The following is an 8,042-nucleotide window of genomic DNA, read 5'->3' as shown; positions in this document are numbered from 1 at the left end:
AATACTAATCGACCCGGCAGACGTTGTCCTGCATAGTAGGCGAAAATGCGCGTAAAAACAGCCCATGCAAAATTCCACACGAATCCTATTTATAGTGTTTTGCCATTTGTGGGGTTCAAGTAAAATGTCTTCAGCGTATCAATCGGCGAGCAGCAAGCCACTACTTTGCCTCTCCTAGACAGTCCTCCGCGGCGTGCACACCCATCCACGGAGAGTCACTGTCATTCGTTCCGGCCGTTTGGCGCCACACATCCTGCCAGTATATTTTTTGGATCCTGTCGCTGATTTCATGAGGTGAGTTCAGTTCAAGTGGTTAAAGGCTCCCCCAGACCTAAGTGATTTTATCGCCGCGATGGCGACAACTAATCGCCGCGATTCTATCGTTGGGTCGCTGCAGGCAATGTTCTATTTACGCTTCCATACCAACGGCGACAGAATCGCAGTCGCCAAGCGCTAGAATCGCTTCGCGACTGTCGCATCGCGTGTGTTTGGGGGAACCTTAAATTGTGACGAGTGATATATTTCAGTTTGCAAAATCACAAGACGCGTCTCAAAGACCGTCGATAAATGGTTTGTGGTTTGCAAAATCACAAAACGCGTCTCGAAGACCGTCAGAAAATGGTTTGTCGTTTGCTAAATCACAAGACGCGTCTCGAAGACCGTCGAAAAATGGTTTGTGGTTTGCTAAATCACAAGACGCATCTCGAAGACCGTCGGAAAATGCTTTGTGGTTTGCAAAATCACAAGAGGCGTCTCGAAGACCGTCGAAAAATGGTTTGTGGTGGCGCGTTTGAAGAACATCAAAGCCTCGCCTGGAAGACCGTAAGAAATTGGTGTGTGTTTGGCAAAATTGCAATGAACGTCTGGAAGATGGTTTGTGGTTTAGAAAACTGTAAGGCGTGTCTGAATGGTGACCGAAAAAAATGTATTGTAGTACGTGAAACTACAAAGAGCGTATGGAAGACCAACGGAAAATAGTAAAGAAAATTATTTTGAGCTTTTTAGTGGAATGTCTTCACTCGTCATAAGACGAGTTTGTACAATCCCATTTAATTCCACCACTTAATTGTACCTTGACAGATACGTATTTCGACCTCAACAGTAAGGTCATCTTCAGTGTCTCGTACTTGACTCGACGAAGTCGAATTTTACATCAATTTTTTTCTTGTACGCAATATTAAACACAAGCTTCATAGTAACGACAACCTGTAGTTTTAAAAAGTGATGGAAAAATGAGACGAACCGAGCGGAGCCTTTTTGTCACATCATATTGCGCACTTCCCACCTCGCTGGAATCCGCACTTTAGAAGTGCGACATAATCATAAGTGCGAGATGTCAAAATCCTTTGTTCTCCCGGTTGGCGGGCTGATGAATCGGGTGAATCGGGTTGGCGCCAACGAAAGTTGTTTATGTTTTCGAATGAACACGTGGGCTCAGCACGGTTGCCAGAATATTTAGTTTGATCAGACTCTAGTAAAATAATAATGATTTGTAGTAAAAGTTAATCTTTTCGCTACTTTCGAGTCAGTTATAATTTGAACTCTGCGGAAACATATTAGGATGATTGCAATAGTGGTTAAACACACATTTTTTCCTCAAGTTTCATACATTTAGATGAACTTGAAAATAATAATAAATAATCTAAAACATTTGACATCACTGCTCAAAGTGCGATCTATGATTTTCCCAAAAATCCATCGAGAGCTGGAATTGGCAATATATGCTGTAACATTTTTATACTGTGTGGTTTTGACTCTGGAACTGTTTGTGGAAAATCGCAATTACAGTCTATACATTATCACACAGGAATTGCAAGTTTTTTGGAAAAAACATTCCAAAAAAAATCGTTGTGGCCTTTTCAATTAGGCCGATACAAATATTTAAAATCTATTTTGCCCCCCCTTGAATTTTTTTTGCAAAAAAATAATATTTTGAAGGGGCAACAAAATAAAATTCGGATAATTTTGAGGATTTTCAAAACATTCTTCAACAAATCCGAGGAATTTTTTGATTTTTTTTCATTTTAATATTTATTTTTATTATCCCCCCCCCCCCTTGACTTTTCGGTGACCAGTAGGACAAAAAGTGAGTTAAATATTTATACCAGCCTTATAGACGATAAAATGCAATTAAAATTTCGTTACATTCAAACAGCCTGACATTTTTGTTTTAATTAATTTATCGCTTAGCTGATTAACGCCTCCAATTATAACTCTTACTACTGACGCCAAATCAATTACGCCAAAAAATCTGGTGCCTTACCTTTACCAGAACCCGCCGTTAGTGACTCAGCCTGAAGTTATGAGTTGCGTTTTTATAATTTACCCCAAAGACTCTACAAGGACATTATAAAGGAATAGGTGAGTCACCTAAAACCAAATTAAAGTCGTTCGTTACTCATATGCACTATCCACAATAATAAAAACTAAGCTGTAGTAGATTATACTTTCTAACACACCGCGTAAAGGTTACGGAGCCCAAAATATTTACACAATACATGAAACTTTTCTCACAAAAAAATCATTTCCACAGAGGGTTTTGTTGGATTAGTAATTTAATACAAGGGTGACATATCTAATCTTAGAGAATCAACAACATCAACGGCCGTCTTCGGAGTACTAAAGTACCTCATTTCAACGAGTTTCGTTCATTTTCGTATCGACTGAAAAAATCTAACATCTTATACCTTTAGTAAAATAAGGTGACATTGCGTTTCAATCTTCGCTGGCCGACTGTTGTGGTAGCACCGATCACTTTATAATAAAAACACGCCTCAAACAGTCATAGCATAGCCAGACAAAATCTAACCAATAAATAAGCAATAAATAAAGAAAACATTGATAGCATGGTAGCTTGAAATTACAACTCTGAATCTCCAAAACATCTTCCTCTTTAAGAATCTTGCACAATAAAAGACCCAATATCCAGACGCAAAACTTTCGTTTTTATTTCAACCATTTATAGCTCTAGTGTTTACCCATGCATGACACAACAGAAAGTGAGTTTCTTTTCAGAACGTTGAAAAATATTGATGGACCTGTTTTATTGCAGCATAGATTTTGTTTGATTTCATTTTATTATTAAATTGCTGAGAAAGCTATCCACAGAGTTTCATTTGGTCGCCACATGATCGGATTGCATTGGAATTATCTAGCTGACGACAACTATAAAATCGTTTATTGCGTATCGACACTGTAGATAAATGTCATTTTTGTTTTTTTTTATTAATTTAATCTCATGGAGCAATTTAATCTCATGTCAATCAAAGTATTTCATTCAAAGAATGCATTATTTTGAACACGCACTCAAGCTGATTGAGCAATATGCATGTCATGCAATTACTGTTCTGAAATTGAATTTCCATTATAGCAACCAAATGAGTGTTGTAATGGAATTTAACCAACTCATTTGGGTTGCATAATGGCCATTAAAGCACCCATTAATGTAGGCCATTAAAGTAGGCCGTTTTTCACTCAAACACGAACTATTTAACAAGGTATTACGATCAGCAATTGCAAATGTCAATATAACACTCATTTGTGTGATATGTTTTTTATACAACTCTCCAACGACTAAGGGGCCGTACACTTATTACGTAAGCAATTTTTTGGGTTTTTCGAACCCCTCCTCCCCCCATGTAAGATTTTTTCCATACAAGTGATTTTTTATTTATATGGCGTGTAAGATATTGACAGATCCCCCTTCCATAAGTGCTTACGTAATATGTGTACGGCCCCTAAAATAAAAACTCCCCTAAAAAAAATAGAAATTTTCCATAATAAATTAAGAAATTGGCAATTAAGAAATCAGGGTTCTTCTTCTTCTTCTTCTTATTGGCATTACATCCCCACACTGGGACAGAGCCGCCTCGCAGCTTAGTGTTCATTAAGCACTTCCACAGTTATTAACTGCGAGGTTTCTAAGCCAAGTTACCATTGTTGCATCCGTATATCATGAGGCTAACACGATGATATTTTTATGCCCAGGGAAGTCGAGACAATTTCCAATCCGAAAATTGTCTAAACCGGCACCGGGAATCGAACCCACCCACCCTCAGCATGGTCTTGCTTTGTAGCCGCGCGTCATACCGTATTTTTTCAATCAAAATTTTCAACGTCTGTTGTCTGTGATTTTTTTCATCAAATGCTGTATCTGGTTGTCTAAGGTTGTCACTGCTTTTGTTTTCTGCATCTGACAGTTAAAAAGAATTGAAGTTTCAAATATTTTATTGTTTGTGATAATTTTCCCGCATGCTACGTCTGATATGCTAGTCACCGGACAGACAAACAGGGCTATTATATTTATGATGATTTATGGAAATTTTGTATTTTCTTCGTGTAACATTTTGAATTCTTTATGAAAAATTCTTCTTTTATAATTGCAATTTTTGCTTTTGCAACTTTTAGTGCTAATTTATTTTTGGTTTGTGGAAAATTCTTAATTTTTGGAAATTTTATGTTTATTTATTGATCATACCCTAATTTTTTATTTGCAATTTCCAAGTTTTGATGGAAAATTTCTAATTCTTCGTGGAAGTTTCATATTGCTGCCCTCAGAAATACTGACTTGCACAAATCGCTATAAAAATAGACTCGTTAGTAGACTTGTTCTTCCGAGCAATTAAACAATTCAAACTCAGTCATAATCAAAAGTTCCATTAATTGGAAACCTCATAGACATATTTCACTGCATGCACAATTGCCTCTATTAACCAGCGAGTGCAGTCTTTTATTGATCCAAAGGTTCACTTCTCTCTTTTCTCTTTGATTACTCTGGGTGTTTATCGTCACTATCACGAGCCACCCTTTGAAGCATACCATCGCATCAACCGTCGACTGCTAGGGAAAATCTAATCCATCGAGCTAGTAATTAATACAAATAGTCGTCGCGGTCTGAAAATCAATCAGCGTAAATGTGAGAAAGTGGAAAAATGTTCCAGAGAAGAGTTAATGATGGTGGGTGTTTTATGTTCCGATGCTGGAATTGATTTTGGTTTTCTATTCGGAAATAGATTTCGACGAGCATTGACCAAAAGAAAAAGAAAAATGTATCATGTATGAAATTTGAAACAATTATTTGTTTTATTTCGATTACGCTGAGCTATTCACGCGGTTTGTTTGTCACTTCTGGCTTTTGGATGTTAGTAAGCATTGTGTTGACCCCAAGAAAAAAGTCACAAAAAAATTGAAAAGTGAAGTGAAATAAATTAAAAGAAATATGTAGTTATGCAAATTGAGATAGACCAAGAATTTCATAAAATGTATCCGCGTACAAAGCCACTTCAATGTATGATACTGGAACAACTAGCAACTTGATTTATTTGATAAACTATTCTGGGCACACGTATGTCGTATATGTTTGAGTATCAATTGCTGCCTGAATCGCGCACTGATATATGCAAAGTTCTTAACAAATGCTGATTATGAAAATGTGGGAGTGATTTATTATTTCTGCGAAAAATCAATAATATTTGAAATAATTAATATTGAGCGTCTTAGGGGAAAATGTTACATATTTCGTATTTACGTATTTACGTAGATACGTATTTCGTTTTCTACTTGAAAACTTCTTCAGTGTTTTGTTATCGACTGAAAAAAATAGTTAGAAATCAATGTTTTTCTTCAGTCGATAACAAAACACTGAAGAAGTTTTCAAGTACAAAACGAAATACGTATCTGTCGATACATAAGTGAATATAGCGGAAGTAAATGGAAGTTTGAAGTATTTTAACCTTGCAATAATATTTATTATTTATTGATTTTGATAAATGTTTTATTTATATAGAAAATCCCACATGTAGACGTTATGATGTCTCTGTTGCTCGAACTTTCGTTACCTAACTGTGAACCTTTATATTCGTCTTCATTGTTGCAATGACTGTCATTTTGAGGCACAGGCATAACAAAATTAAATTTAAACATCCACCGCAAAAAAAGCGTTCATGGCTACAATACATTTATACGCGCACCTTCATGTGGATTGATTTCGCGCTCGCGCCGATAACAGTCAGCGGGGTGGTTAGTTTCACTTTCATCTCGTTTATTGCCCCCCATAATTGGTAACGGTAAGGTGAAGAGCAGTGCCGCCGAGTGATTTAATGAGCTGGAAAACCAATGATTTTGGCGAATCTTTTCTATTAATGTTTTTATAACTATTTCTCAAGCTTAAAATTGACTATGGACGTCCTCCCTTGAAGCTTGAATGGTTGTATTAGCGCATCTCTTTCTGATTCATCGTTCAACACGCAGGGCCGGATTTAGGGGGGTGGGGGCGGTGGGGGTGTCGCCCCGGGCCTCCACAAATCTTATGTATCAAAACCAATCTTTTTTGTTCATTTTGGGGCCCCCACATACTGTCGGCCACGGGGCCCCCTTCCGGCTAAATCCGCCCCTGTCAACACGGATGCTCTTAGGATGTTGGTGCGGTGAATAGATTTAAATCACGATCTCAATAATCTTCAACCAGTGTGTAAACGATAAATGAAAAACCCAATTTAATTCACCTCGTAATGATACCAGAGCATTAGTGATTAATTATAGATTTAATCATGATTAATGAAAACTGAGTTATTTAATCATACAGAAAATATGATTTATTCATAAATCACTAATCGTTCTTCGTGGAGTATTACATTTAATCATTAATCACTAATCATATCCACAATTGTTTGAGGTTAATTATTAATCTTCTTCTTCTCTTTCAATGGATTCTACATTCCAACTGGAGCTTGGCCAGCTTTTCAACTTCTATTACATAGTATTTCCTCGGTTATTAATTGAAATCTTTTCTATGCACGCCATTGCATGAGCATGTATCTTATGTGACAAGTACAATGGATATACTACGCCCAGAGTGACGAGAATGTATCCCACCCGAAAACATCCTAGAACAGACCGAGAATCGAATTCGCTATCTCCGGATTGGCAATTTTACGCCTTTGCTCGCAAGACTAACAAGGAGACTCCAATCATTAATCATCAATCTTAATCATTGCATACTTCGCTTTAATTTACTATTCTATACAATCATAATCATATAATTTTTATACCTTTCAATGACCCTAACACATTGAATTAGAGGGAAAGGTTAGAAAAATTACTTGATTATTGATAGTGATCAAATCATTCAATTTAATTATTCATAATCAGTAATCATTAATCATATCGATCTGTGAACATTAATCATACGCATATTATTTCAATATGTAATCACGATCGATATTCGGTATTCTCCAAGTGTTTTATTCATTAATCATCATCGATAATCATTCTCAAAAACCAATTTAATCGTTAATCATTGATCAATATCAAAAATAAATTAATCAATAATCATAATCTTTAATTATGGAGTTAAATGATTTCATCATAACAAATTGAATCATTTATTGCAAGATTTAATCAATAACACCTGAGTGATACTGCCATTTTCTAATTCAGCCAAGACACCCACCTTTTTGGTTTATACATTGGTTATTTCTTCCTTCTTCCTTCTTCCTTCTTCCTTCTTCCTCCTTCCTTCTTCCTTCCTCCTTCTTTCTTCTTTCTTCTTTCGTCTTCCTTCTTCCTTCTTCTTTTTCCTTCTTCCTTCTTCCTTCTTCCTTCTTCCTTCTTCCTTTTTCCTTCCTTCCTTCTTCCTTCTTCCTTCTACCTTCTTCCTTTTACCTTCTTCCTCCTTCCTTCTTCTTTTATCCTTCTTCCTTCTTCCTTCTCCCATTATCCTTCTTCCTTTTTCCATTTTATTTCTTCCTTCTTCCATTTTATTTCTTCCTTCTTCCATTTTATTTCTTCCTTCTTCCATTTTATTTCTTCCTTCTTCCATTTTATTTCTTCCTTCTCCCTTTATCCTCCTTCCTTTTTCCATTATATTTCTTTCTTCTTCTTTCTACCTTATTCCTTCTTCCTATTTCTTTCTTCCTACTTCCTTCATCCTTATTTCTTCTTCCTTCTTACTTCTTCCTTCTTCCTTCTTTCTTCTTCCTTCTTCCTTCTTCCTTCTTCCTTCTTCCTTCTTCCTTCTTCCTTCTTCCTTCTTCCTTCTTCCT

The sequence above is a fragment of the Armigeres subalbatus genome, chromosome 3 (assembly GCF_024139115.2).
Source record: "Armigeres subalbatus isolate Guangzhou_Male chromosome 3, GZ_Asu_2, whole genome shotgun sequence".
Lineage (NCBI taxonomy): Eukaryota > Metazoa > Arthropoda > Insecta > Diptera > Culicidae > Armigeres > Armigeres subalbatus.
Note: the sequence above shows the minus strand (reverse complement) of the source record.